Source organism: Neoarius graeffei, chromosome 22, assembly GCF_027579695.1.
Source record: "Neoarius graeffei isolate fNeoGra1 chromosome 22, fNeoGra1.pri, whole genome shotgun sequence".
NCBI lineage: Eukaryota > Metazoa > Chordata > Actinopteri > Siluriformes > Ariidae > Neoarius > Neoarius graeffei.
Genome location: NC_083590.1, coordinates 10257743 through 10272491, shown reverse-complemented (window position 1 = coordinate 10272491; position 14749 = coordinate 10257743). Strand labels below are relative to the sequence as shown.

Sequence of the window (14749 nt, the reverse complement as noted above, 5' to 3'; positions counted from 1 at the left end):
AGTCACCTTTTTTCCCTTTTCGCCATGTTCTTTGTCAAAAGGCTTTGCTTTGCGGACAGCTGACTTTTTCATTAAATGGAGGTGTACTTCTTGATCTCAATGTGAGCTGATTAATCTGCGAGCCAGATGCAGTCACCAAAAGAGCCACATCTGGCTCCCGAGCCATTGCAGACCCCTGTGTTAAGGCAACAACTGGATCAACAATTAACAAATCAAACACAGGTTACAATATATTGATGGCCATAATAAAACACAGCAGAGTAAAGACTTAATCTTGCTTGTGTATCTGACTGAGATTATAAAGAAAGTAAATAAATAAAACGGTCCTGGCACTTGCACCCCAACGCAGCCCCATAGACCGTAGAACGCATTTGAACAATAGACCTACCACGTGTCGACCAACCTGGCAGTGGCCCCGCTTGGCAAAAAATAAAAAATAAAATAATATCAGACATTATGATCTTAGAAAACGCTTTAGTGACGAACAGTTACAGACAGTAATATGTCGTGATATTATGTTATAAAATATTTTTTATTAGGCTATATATTAAATTATACATTACATTTATCTTCTAAAATAACAGACTGTACTCGTATCACAACCACGGTTTATTTCACCATTGGAGATCAGATCACACAAGACATGAATTAAATGACTCATTTTAAGGATTTAAGTAGGGTATTTAAAAGCATAGCCTAGGATTTCAAGCATATTTCAAGTTTAAAAGCAGTGCCAGCAAACATAAGTGCAATCAATTCAAGTAATAGTTAAGAAATAAAGGGTTTACACTCTAAAAAATAAAGGTGCTTCAGTGGTTCTTCAAATCTCTGGATGGTTCCATGGAGAGTCAAAACTCTGTGATGAACCATTACATTATGCGAAAGGTTCTTCACATTGGAAATGGTTCTTCAGAGCCTGGCATTCTCTTACCATTTGCTGGTCAATGCACATAGGCTATGTTTACACAAATCTGTCTTCACTGTTCAAACAAATGGTTTAAATGGTTCTTTAAAGAACTGTTGCATGAACAGTTCTTTGAAGCCCTGAAAAAGGTTCTTCTATGGCATCGCCCTGAAGAACCAGTACTGGCCCCATTATTTTTTAGAGTGTACAAAAGAAGTTGGAGAATTCATTTTAAAGGACATGGGACATGGATTTTTTTCTGGGTATAATTATGTATAAAGGACATAAGAAATGCCATCTAAATCACTGCAGGGCGTCAAAAATGTGAAAAATCATCACATTATTCAACTTTTTTATACATCAGCGTAAAACAATGATTTGTTAATTAGCTAAGCGGTCACATGACCAGTGACGTCACAAAAACTTTTCAAGGAGCCAGCGCTTGGGTATCTAATGTAAACAGGTTACCGAAATGGACACCATCGACAGTGACATTCCCAATGTTTCACAGAGATGTGAAATTAGACCCTATCAATTCGAACCGATAGCTGGAAATTCACATGAACATAGATCTTGTCTTTACTCTGACGGGTCAGATGATTCTGAGAGTGAGAGTTCATTCAATCCCCATGAAACTGAAAGCGGTCGGCTCGATAACACTTCCTGGTAAGTTAAAAACAATTCTGCTCAAAGGCTAATGATCTGTTGAAAGAAGTATTATTTTTGTATCATACATTGAAAGTTCATCATAGATCTAGCTAAAGTCCATTGCAAGCTAGTTTATTTTTTGCTGATATTTTTCGAGATTGATTGAGATACAATGCTTCCAGAGTCTGAGATGAAAACATTCAAAATGGCAAAACGAGTCAGAATTATGAGAATCAATAATTGATACACCCAAAATTATAATACTAATCCTTACCGCATGAGGCCCATGGTAAAACCACACTTCCAGGAGGGGCTGCCGTCTGCCTCCCAAGCCGGCCGAGAGCGCTCCTCGTCGGGCACGGCCAGGCAGGCGAATGCCCTGGTCCGTCCGCCCTGTCTAAAAAAAAAAAAAAAAAAAAATGGTACAACTCCGAGTGAAGGTATCAATGCGCTGTCGAAGCGTGCAGAAGGTGTTAGTACGCCTGTCATTATAGTGCGGACTTTCCATAGCATAGAAAATCGCCACGTTTCAATTTGTGTAACTGAACTTTGTTTCATGTCACTGGTCATATAAACCTATGTAAACAGGAAAAACGTGGAAGAGTTTGGTCGCATCTAACTACAGCCCCAAAAAATACCATTGGCCATGCTGAGCCTAGCTACATTGCTAACAGGAGTAACAGCGCGTCTGACTGACTGGGAGGTCGCAATACACCATGATGTTCAATGTATGTTAAACACTCTAAAAACGAAACAATTTTCTTGTCATCCAAGACACAAAAACTATTTTGTCGCATTCGTCATCATCACAATTCACACTTCTCCATATTCATCTACCCGCTTGTGCTGTACCCGAAAGTTTTTGTGACGTATGATCATGTGACAGCGGCTCTTCCGGTTGTAAAATATGCATATCTGAGCTCGAGCAGAAATGCCATATCATCACGAATATAACGATTTTGCTAAATTTAATAGATAATTTTGTATTTGTTGATGCAATTATTTCATATTTTTGATGGAAAGAAACTGATATAGCGTGCATTTATGTTTCATGTCCCATGTCCTTTAAGGATTCAAGTTTTACTGTATTCCAAGGATTCAAGTAGTAGCCATAAGTGCAATCGATTCAAGTAATGGGTAAAAATTTTAGTAAGCTTTCTTGTTTTTTTTGCCATTTTTTCCACAGCGCAAGCTAACGGCTACAAAAAACCCGGTATTCTATTGAGCGGAAGTATACACCCCATGTCCCCCCCCCCCCCCCCTTCCCCTTTCGCATAGATTTTGTGGATGTCATAGGAGAGAAAACAGCAGATATCAAAATCAAAACCGAACACTAAACAAATTTTTATTTACTTATTTATTTAATTTATTGTTTGATTTTTTTCCCTTTGTGATGGGGAATGATCTGATCCATTTAAATAGCTGCCGGAACACCGAATGAAATGAAAATAGCTGCCAGATCCGACAACGGAGGTTCCGGATCTTGTTCCGTCATGTTCTGGCTCAAATTAAGCCTTGGTTGTTGCATGCTCTTCTCTATCCTCTCTAACACCCCTTAATTTCATTATTACACAAACTTTGACCTCATCAAGATTTCAGTGGATTTGGTAATGTTATAAGGTAGTGGAATTAGCAACCACGACGAATTCCTTTGTCTCAAGAAAACCACGAGGTGATTTTCCCTTCCCCCCCAACACCTTAGATAACATTCCAATCTGATTTATTTACAGCGCATCCTCACGCATACACACATTCTGTCCGTGCACCTCCCGTGCGCATACTCAAACTCTCTCTCTCCTCCTCTCTGCCTCACACTCTTCCCTTCTCACACTGCGCAGCCATGCACGGGGCACGCCCTAAGAGCTCAGTCACTCGCTTGGCAGCAAGGAGACAACATCTCTATCTCTCCTCTCGCTCTCCCTCTCATACACACACACAGACACACGCTCACACACACATACACACACGCTCATCGAGTGTACTACCTCACTGTTTGTGCCTTGTCTATATATTGCCGCTGACCATATTGAATGTATTCAACTGCTATTACCCATTTAGTATCGTTGTTATAATAAATTCAATTATTCTGTTAAACTGTGCTTGTCTGTTTTTGCTGCTGTATCCTTGAAGTCACACAATCTCAAAGAACTCCAAATTGCCTTCACCCAAGTGTATATGAATGCTATTGGCTGTAGTGTCTATGTAATACGGTAAGTAATACATTATTGCTGCATCAGTAGTGATCATAATAATTTGGAATATACCATAATTTAGCTGTTTGGTAATTTATTATTAAACACCAAAATTAATGGTATTATTAATGAGACTGATTTAATGAGACTGATCACTTAAGACCAATTGCACCCACATATTTATTGGTGCCCCGTGTGAGGAGATTAGTTTGTTGACTTCTTGAATATTGTTGCAACAACAGATAAATTATCAGTTTGATTAAGCAACTGCCAAGGTATATCCCCAGGTGTGTTAAACGGTTAACAGTAGCGTGATATGGTTATCACAAAATGCTAATAACCTATTAATAACTTAGGATAAGAGATAGCATTTCCAAACAAAAACAAACTTTATTGATTAATTAATTATGTAGTTAATATTAATAAATAATTAATTAATAAATTAACTCATTGATTAATTAATTACCTAATATCCAACCTAAGTAAAATGGCATCCCCTCATGTCTCAGAGGCTGAAGACAACGCTCAAGACGTGTCTCTCTTTGATGTCATCACAGACCTCATTCACTGCTCTGCCTCCGAAAAAGCAAACATTAGGAATATGAGTAAGGGTGAATGCCAAAATAACATGGATAACTCAATAAAACATATGAGAGACCCAAAAAGAACAACTATTAGTGTCCAAGAGGCACTAGGTAGGCTATTCCTGTTACACTTCCAAGATACTGATTTAGAAATCAGATACCTCCGTGGAGAGGTTGACAGGCTGACAACCAGCAACGCCGAGCTGGCAGCCGATAATGATTTATATAGGGAGCGTGAGCTCTTGAAAAACTCCCTTGATGATTGCGCCAAAAGGCTAGAGAAAGCTGAAAAGGCTGCCAAGAGGGCTGCCAAGGAGCAGACCCCCCAAGAAGGGCGCGAGGGGCGTGAAAGACCCCCAGCAATGCGCCGAAGCTCAGAGCGGGAAGAGGCGTCCGAACCGGACACCGTGGATTACCTGGTCGAGGACCAGACATCCCGCCAAACTCCATCAACTCGCTACACGACTCCTTCGTCGTTTAGCCAGGGTGGAGCCATACTGCGCTCATCCTGAGCCCAGGCCCATAGCACACCCAGGTCAGTGTGCTACAGTATCCCTGATCCATCTTCGGATGAATCAGACTACGAATCTCGTGCGAAACGGGAGCAATACCAGAGTAGCTCAGATAGTGAGTACTCAGGAGAGCCAAGGAGGCCACACAAGGACATGCACCAAGCCCTTCGCATACAGCAAGTTGACCTACTTGCCAAAGATGTTGAGCGATTCGATCCTGACAATAAAAGAACAAATGTAAATGATTATTTGCGAGAAACTAACCAATGCCTGATGGACCTGCCGAAAGCCACAACGCGAGAGAAACTTCAACTGATCTGGAAGACCTCCAGTAGCAGTGTTCGTGCCTTTTTAGAAACGCTACCCCCAGACATTTGCGATAGCTATTCGAAACTTCGCAATTACATGAGGGAAGAATATGCGCCATACACGGATGAAACCTCCACAGCATTGTGTGCAATACAAATTAAACAGAAACGGTCTGAGGCGCCTCTTGAATATTATAGATGGCTACGTACTGCCTATTTCCAGGGTAGTAGCGCACCAGGCTTGGAAGAAGATAGAGGCTTCAAATCCCTCTTCTTACATAACCTCCACCCAAGCGTGCGGACTCAAGTCACACTGACGTGTCGACAAGGTTTCTACTCGATGAGGGAAATTAGGCAACTAGCCCAAATGACCTGGGAGACCATTGTCAAAACCACAGACAGAAACGATGATGAACCCAGGGTCCTTAGTCTCCAGGGTGCAGACAGGCCCCCGCTAGCCTTAGAAGGAGGCGAAGCTCCACCAAGGGGACCCACCTGGAGAAATCCCGGTCTGAACCGCCCCTTGGCGAGCCATCACCAGGGTGAGTAGAAGAATCGGCAAGGTAAGGCCAGGAGAGACTGAGGGCAAGGCCACAGTGACCATGGCAACCGCTCATCATATGAAAAGGGTCATAAGGAACAAGGCAGTTGGCAGCAAGATTGTCATCCCCGCTCTGGCCAGAGACGGCAGGAGCGCTCTGACCGTAGCTCTATACGTAGGGGTAGAGATGACTGACACAGTGACTCAGACCAACCTGGTAAGTTCCGCTCAGAGCTGGATTCTTTGAAAGCCCAGTTGGCTGAGGTTAAAGGACTGTTACAGAAGAGGTCAGACCCTTCAACAGATAAAGCAAAAGAGCCCAAGAAAGATGACAAAGGCCACCCGGAGGCATGACTAGGCCAGGAACCACGAGTATATCTCGTGAAATGGGGAGGAGACCCCTGTGAAACAGCAGGCGATGGTCAGGATGTAGGGCCCCCCCGGTGGTGAAGGCAAACATACAAAACGCACCTCTGATGCAGTTCTTAGGCGATCTAGTTAGAAGGGGCAATGCTAAGCGCATTTACACCCCCGTGGTGGTCGAGGGTACAATCACCCTCCAAGTCCTTCTAGATACTGGATCAGAGATCACGCTCATGTGTGCTAAAGTCTTCGCCACCATCTCTCAGACATGGCTCTCACAAGGTGACCCAATCCCAACCAAGCCCTGCAACATAAACTTGGTCAGCTTCACACAAAACAAAGCCCCAGTAACACAAATGGCATGGTTGGAACTCACATTCCAAGGCATGTCAATCATACATCCCACTTACATCTGCTCTGTGGGTACGGAAAAACTACTGATTGGCCAAGACCTACTCGACAGGTTGGCGCCACTCATTGATTGTTGTTGCAGTCAATTGTGGGCCCAAATCACGACCCCACAGCCGTTGGATCCCACAAAACATGCATAAGCCTGCTGCGAGGAGATTAGTGCAGACACCGACCAACCAAGCACCACAGGAGACCAAATTTCCAATGAACTTCAGTTCATGTCTTTGTACACCGAGTCTGGTGTCGAAACACCTGACATCGCGAGTCCCCCTAGTGGCCACAATTCTTTGGAAAACCACGCCTCTTTCCTTTGTTCCTTGAGTAACTCAACCTCAGCTATGTACTGCCCTATCCTATCAGGTGAAGTGCGAGTCAATGGGACCACGGTCCTCAATGCAGCGATGACACTTTGGTCTGAGAAGTCAGCCATCAGCCAGACTTTGTTTGACACACTGTGTCAAAGCCATTCCTGCCCCGTATTCGTGCAGAAAAGCCACTGACTTCTCTCTGCCGAACAATCCCAAACCTCTGTTAAGGCTGTTGGCATCTGTGCCGTGACCATGACAAATCGGAACAAGAGAGTTCCTCCATTTCTTGAGCGTGGTCCCTCAACTCTCCAATTCACTCTTCATTGGGGCAGACATTCTGGTCAGGCTAGGAGTCCAGATAGATATGGTAAACCAGGTAATCTGGACTCAAGCCAATGTCAAAAACCACCCACTCCTCACTGACCCCAAACGCATGCGCTCTGGACAAACCATCCCTCAGGCATGCCAGGTAGCTAGTGAGTTTGACATTGTTATTCCTGCTAGGATGGCCGTTTTTCCCCTTAAGTTGGTCATTCTGAGAGGTCAAGAGCTTCCAACTTCAGAGCCTTTCTTCCAACCTCTGCCTCTATTTCTGGAACTTAACCTAACAGTTTGTGGCACTCCTCTGCTTGAACTGAACCATCGTTCATCTTACATTCTCGTGCAAAACTTGACCAACACTCCTCTCACCGTGCCTGCTCGCCACCCCCTAGGTCTGCTGATAGACAGATCATTGCATGACTTTGAACTAACAATTCCAGTCATAGGCGAACTGCCTCTTTCTTTGGTCGGACTAGAAGACAGTAGGAACACTTTCTTCACCATCCCCAATAACATGATTCGTATCGAGCCATACGACATGTTGCACAATGACCAAGTCTTCATGACCAAAGCTGACACAGCAGAGGACATGATGGTATATGCCCTCTCCTCTCAGCCGGGTGAAAACACCCCTGTGTCAGATGCTGTAGATTCTCCATTAGGCGAACCATACCCAGGTTTCGAACTGGAGGTCCAACAACAGCTTACTAAGGCTGATAACCTAACCTTGAACGCTCAGAAACAGCAACTCCGCAAAACAGCAATTGTTTTATGATTTCAAAGACATTTGGTCACGGGATTCTAATGACTGTGGAGTCACAGACCTCCACACTGTACGAATCCCCACTGACCCGGATGCACCACCAATGTTTGTGCACCAGTACAAAATCCCTTTAGCAGCTTATGACTATCCAAGAGATCATAGACACTTTGCTGGAGAAGCAGATCATTCGAGAATGTAATTCCACATACAAGTCTCCCTTGTGACCCATGCTGAAGCCTAATGGCAAATGGTGCCTCACCATTGACTACAGGCAGCTGAATAAGCAAGTCCCCTTGTCAAGGTGGCCAATGATCCATTTAGACCAGGAACTCACCAAGGTGAGAGACGCCAAGTTTTTCTCCACCGCCGACATGGCCAGTGGATTCTGGACGATGAAAGTCGATCCTAAAGACCAGTATAAACTAGCATTCTCCTTTGCAAATCGGCAATTTACCTGGAACCGGTGCCCTTTTGGGTACTCCAACTCACCAGCTGAATTCAACATATACTTACACAAGACCATGAATGATGATGATGCTCGCAGAAACTTGATTTATGTTGACGACATCCTGATCAGATCGCAAACGTTTGAAGCTCATTTAATCGAAATTCGACATGTCCTTACTCAGCTTCCTAATGCTGGAGCCAAGCTCTCCATTACCAAGGGCCAGTGGTGTTGCACAAAAGTTGAATACGTTGGCCTGCTCATGGGGCCTGATGGTATCGAACCCCAGTCAGGGAGAGTCCAAGCCATCCAAGACATTAAAGCCCCCACCAATGTGTCAGAGTTTAGGAGCTTTCTACGCATCTGCAATTACTCTAGGCAGTTTATTAAGGACTATGCAGAAATTGCGAGACCACTCACAGAGCTTCTCCGAAAGGATAAGGAATTTCAGTGGGACAGTCCTCAAGAACATGCTTTCAGAGAAATGAAGCAGAAGTTGTGCTCCACCCCCTGTCTCGCTTATCCAGACAAGGACAAAGCATTTTACCTTGAGGCCAGCTTCTCCACTCACTGCTTAAGTGCTGCCTTATCACAGCAGTATGACAAAGACAGGCAAGTCGTCGCATACGCTAGCCGTTCACTTAGTAGTGTGGAGCTTAAATTCTCAAACTGCGAGAAAGCCCTGCTAACTACTGTTTGGGCCGTTGAACATTTCTGCAGCTACATTGGTGGTCAGAAAGTTGTGATAGAGACATGTCACCAACCTGTCTCTTTCTTAAACAGTCAGAGGCTAAGAGAAGGAAGGGTGTCCAATAGTTGCATCGCAGCATGGATGATGGCATTACAGGGCTATGACATTGAGGTGAAGTACACCCAGAACCATAAAATGGCATTGGGCCAAGGCTTAGCTGACTGCCAGCATTGCAATTGTGAGCAGGAGGCAGAAGAGAATCCTGCCCTCATAACGACACCTTCCCTTCTGTCAGACCACCACTATTATGACAATAACTCTTGTAAAGACCTTCCCATGGTCTACGTAGATGGTTGTTCCTTCCATCATGAGAATGAACTGCAAGTCGGCGTTGGTATTGTTTGGACAACAGGCCCTCTGAAAGGACAATACCAGTACCAAATCGGAGCCAGGACAAGCTAATACGCAGAGATCGCAGCAGTGCTCATTGCTTTACAACAAGCTAGCAAAGTGAGCACTGAGCAGCTAGTCATCTGCTCTGACTCCAATTATGCCCGTCACAGCTTCATTTCTCATTTCCCCACATGGAAAATGAATGACATGAAAAATGCTAGAGGAAAAGTAGTCAAACACTCTCTGAACTTTTCCTGGCATGTGACAAACTGGTGGCAGGCCAGGGAATGACTGTGTACTGGAAGAAGGTGAAAGGGCACTCCCAAGTCCCTGGACCTGATAAGGTTGGTAACAATGAGGCTGACCGCCTCACCAAGGCAGGAGCTGTGGACAGCCCCCCTGGGAGTTCCAAGAGGGATGGCTCCCTGAGAAACCGTGTCATGTCGTGAACGCCATTACCCACTGACAGGCTAGAGAAGGGCGTGAAGACCCTGAACCCCAGTCGTTGACCGTCCATTTAGGTAGACAACCAGGCGACGCAGATCTGGTAACTATGCAGGATAGGGACCCAACTATCAGCCAGATTCGCAACTTTGTCACAGACCCAAGGGCATCCCCTATATCAGAAGTGGCGCTACAACAATCAAAGGACCTAAACCACCCCCATAACCTCCAGCACTGCCTGAAGCCTGAGAAAGAGCTCCTGGTGTATGTGCCTCGTGGCCAAGGACCACCCCGCTGGGTTGTTCCTATGGACCATAGCGGAGTTATGCTGCAGTATGCTCATGACAGTCCATGTGGAGGCCATAGAAGCGCTAGGGCCACCTACAAGACCCTTCAGCCAATAGTCTATTGGCCTTTCATGATCAAAGACATAACCGAGTATGTCAAGGGATGCCTGGTCTGTTGTCAATTTCACCCATCCAAACCGCTAAATAGAGCTCCACTGCAAAGTCGAAGAATTACCTTCCCCTGGTCCAACCTCCAAATGGACTGGATCGGTCCGGTCCCAAAATCTTCCCGGGGTAACAAATACCTCCTTACCGTCACATGCGCTTTCACAAAATGGATAGAATGTCTACCAGCTCCCAACAATACCACAGAGACCACTGTTCTCCTTCTCATGAACCATGTGTTCAGCCTCTGGGGCCTCCCTCTATCTATCGACTCAGACAAAGGCACCCATTTCACTGCTGGTGTAATGGCTGTGCTGTGGAACGTTAGGCGTTGAGGCGAAATTCCATATCGTGTACCACCCTCAATCCTCTGGTCAGGTTGAACGAGCCAATCAAACCATTGTGAGCATGCTGCGGAAGTATGTCACTCACCATGGTAAAGATTGGGATGTGAAACTTCCCTTGGTGATAATGGCCATTAGGTCCACCCCTCATCGCACCACTGGAGTCACACCCTTTGAGATGATGACTGGGCGGGAGATGGTTCTCCCACTGCATCTCCTGTATAGACCAGAGGACATGAGCATTGCAACTGCATACACCGCTCATCAATATGTCGCTGACCTACAATGCCACCTACAGTCAACCTTTGCATGGGCCCAAAAGAATCTCGAAACGAGCATAAAAGGACAAAAGGCCTACTACGACCGAAAATCCTCCCATCACGAATATCAAATAGGCGACAAAGTCCTATACTTCAACTTTACCAAGCCGGTAGGAGTCTCAAAGAAGTTCCTACCACACTGGTTGGGACCTTTTGAGATTGTGGGAAAACTGTCCCCCGTCGCGTATCACATTAGGACATCCAGGCCTAATCAAACGCCCTCATATCGATGGGTCCATAGCAATCAAATCAAGCCTTTTGAACAGTCCTCACTCCAAAAGGGGGTGGACGATAGGCCCATCCTGTCCACCTAACTTGTACGCCTCACTCACCCATAAGCGTACACTAACATTCCCAGTCACATTTACCAACCCAATAAAGTAATAACCCTTCTGTATGTTACAGAATGGACTCCCTCGGGATCCTGTGCATCCTCCTCACCCTACAACTCAGTCAGTCTGAGTGCGGTGAAAAGAGAAGTCAGCGTTCTGAAAGAGGAAATGCCAGAGATCCGAGAGAAACTGCTTTCTCAACAGGAGGAGCTGCAGGGCTTAGGAAAAACCCTGCAGGGAACTATACTAACCGTTAACATGCATTCTGCTCTAATCAATAACACTGTGCATGCCGTAGACAAGTTGGCCAAAATAATCAAGGGCGAAGAGCTCCGAAGCCTTCTCATTGAGCTCTTTGAGCATGCCACAGAAACATGGGGCTGGCCAAATGCATAGTGGGTGGTGTGTTTACTGTTGCTACTATCAGGGGAAGCCCAGCTCCAGCTTCCGGTCATGAACCTGATGGAGTGCCCAGACCTCAACTTCGCTATTTTGTGATGGGTCAGCCGCATCACTGAACAGCACTTCCGTTCATTGATATTCAGTGAGCTCGGCCACCTGTTTCGCCCAATGGCTCCGAATTGCCTGCTGAAGATGACTGCTGGCAGATGAGCGTGATACCAAAAGACCTCGTGGCACTGGAGCAGTTCGTAACCTGGCTACCTGAGGGAATGGCAGAATGCTTCCAATGCCACTGTCCAGCATCACTGAAAGAGGCTATGCAACTCACAGAGGACCACTTTGTGGCATTTCCAGGGGCAGGTGAGCACCACCACCACCCTTTCTTGCCCTCATCCTTCCCCCTTTTCTCCACACCCTTCCCCTGTCCCTGCATTATGGAAATGGGAGCCAACTCTCCTGAAACCAGGGTTCCTCTCTACTTTTCATCCACCCTTTCTGCTTCACCTTTGATGTCTCATCCAACTCCCTCTCTCTCTACACAGGTAGAAGCTATAGAGTGTCACACCCACCAGGACTGGGGCAAAGGTTTGCAGGCACAGCAGGAAAGCTGGGCATTTCCAGCATCAGTATTCCCTCATAGAAGCAGGAACCCTGCTCCAGATCACTGTCACACCGCAGTAGGTCCCTAATCGAGCAGCAATGTACTGCATGTTGGGGCGTATACAAGTGAGTAAACCCTTTTACTCTCTGCTCAGATCATGCCCTGCTCCAATGGCTCAACCATGTACACGCTCCACATAACAATGCCAATGTGCAGATCACTTATTGGTATCTGGCATTTTAGCCATTCAAATTCAAGGTGGTCAACAGACTAGGAGCACTGATGGTGGTGGTGGCGGATTACCTCCTCCCCCCACTTTCTGGTGGAAATGGTGGCAGGCCATCTGGTCTGAGCTGGGTGGTGGAGTTATGTGGCAGTGGGTGTGTGGTCAAGCATCAGCTGTGGATGGAGAGAAGCCAGCAACGTGTGATGATTCTCCCTGTCTTATCACCATCAGTTCATTTTTGCACATTCATGGACTCCCATAACCAGGGTGGGGTGGGAATGGAGAGAGACTTGTGTGTTTGTGTAAGGAAATGAAGCACTGAAAAGAAGTCAAGGACAATAAAAAGTATCCCTTTTTGAGTTGTCCCAAGCCCACCTCCTGTTTCCATATTTTACACCAACTAAGACTCAGTGTTACAATGGCATTCTAAAGTTGAATTCTTAAAATGTTCAGTATTTTAATGCCTTTGAATATGAATGAGTCTTTCATGAGGCACTGTCACAGAGAGTGAAAATTATAAAAATAAGCACAAATCATTTTATTTGATCCAGTAATGATTGAGATGCATTACAGTTATTTACTGACACGTTTTTTGCCCCTTATCACTGATATTTAGCTTGACTACATGTTCCTGAGGGAAAGTGGGACAAATGCGTGAATTCCAAAAAAGTTTCTGGTATGCTATGAACACTCATTAAATAGAGTACTACACCATGGTAGACAGGGCACTAAATGTGCCCCATAGTACATTATTTGAGATTCAGCAACAAAAGAAACTAACACACACTTTGTTCAGTGATCTGTGCAGCATTATGGACAGGGCCGTTGCAACAAGGTAGGCAGACTTGGCAATTGCCTAGGGCCCCAGCCCTCGAAGGGCCCCCACTGCCGAACGACTGGTTATGTATTCAATAGCAATGACAACTTTTTGAGCGCGGCAGCGCAGAGCCTCCAGTGTTGCCAGATTGGACGGTTTCAAGAGCATTTTGGCGGGTTTTGAACATATTTTGAACTGGAAAATGTTAGTATCTGAAAACACTGCTAATGACACTTGTTGAAATACCGTAGTTCCAAGGGGGGCCCCCTAATGCACAACAGTGCCTCCCTACATGCTTTGGCTGAAAAGTGCAATGACAGTCTGTTGTCAATCCCTCAATGCACATCTCCGTCCAGTTAAGTGGTTGCAGAGCTCCGGGGCAAAAAAAAAAAACAACAAAATCAAATATGAAGCGAAATTACCCCTCAGGGAGCCAGAAGAGAAAGAAGAAAAGGGAAGAGGAAGACAGAAAAAAAACAAGACACTGGTAAGTGAGAATGTACACACTCATTAATACCAAGCAGGTCGACAAGCAAATTTGGTAGCTAGCTTACGTTAATGGTAGTTATCTTGAAGTTGTAGACAGTGTTTATAACAGTGATGTAAACGTTGTCATGCACAACAGGCTTACAAACTTGCAAGGACTGGCTAAAAATTCTAATATGTGCCACACAAATAGGTGAAAGACTGTCAACTTCTCCCAGATTAACTTATTGTGTTTATCAAATGTCATAGTCAGAGTTAGTTTCAGTGAGCTGCATGGCTTTCATCAGAAGTAGCTAGTGTGTCGTGAGCATGAATGGAGCAGGACAGGGGATGGCTCACAAGAAAGCTCTTTTTTACATAAATAGGCTACGTTTGTGACCTTGGTCGGATATTAATGCAGTAATTCAGCTAAGAAACCCGAACTTTCTGCAAGGAAACCCTGCTGCGATCAGCACGGCTAATGGCTACGACATGGCAAGTTTGAGAGAACAGTTTTAGACATTTTGCCCATGATTCTATTTGTGTATTCTTAAATTTTTTTTGTGTTTTTCTATACCTTTTGCACTTTTCTGTGTGTGCTGGTTCTTATTAAGATTCTTATTCATGTTTGTAATCATTTAATCACCATTTGAAGTTATTTCTACTTGTGTATACTGTAAATATTTAGTGTTGCGTTATTTGCACATTTTATATTACTTTGTCTTATTTTCATATTTGATTTATATATATATATATATATATATATATATATATATATATATATATATATATATATAATGTGTGTGTGTGTGTGTGTATTTTGTCTATTCTTGTGTTTAATTGGGTTTGATAATTATTTATAATAATGTAAAGAGTTCATTTATTAAGTAAAAATCGTAAGAATGATTACAATATGTGTGATGTTTATTTATTAAGTCTTCAGTGGGTAGGTGGCCATAAGG

At 44.6% G+C, this 14749-nt stretch overlaps 1 long non-coding RNA gene across 1 annotated transcript in view; it reads right to left on the bottom strand.

Annotated features, from left to right (window-relative positions):
• LOC132870631 (uncharacterized) overlaps nucleotides 1-14749 on the bottom strand; it is a 37892-nt gene that overhangs the window by 1362 nt on the left and 21781 nt on the right. Inside the window, exon 5 of the long non-coding RNA XR_009651155.1 lies at nucleotides 1827-1949. This is a non-coding gene — a long non-coding RNA (uncharacterized LOC132870631). The remainder of the gene's footprint in view (nucleotides 1-1826; nucleotides 1950-14749) is intronic.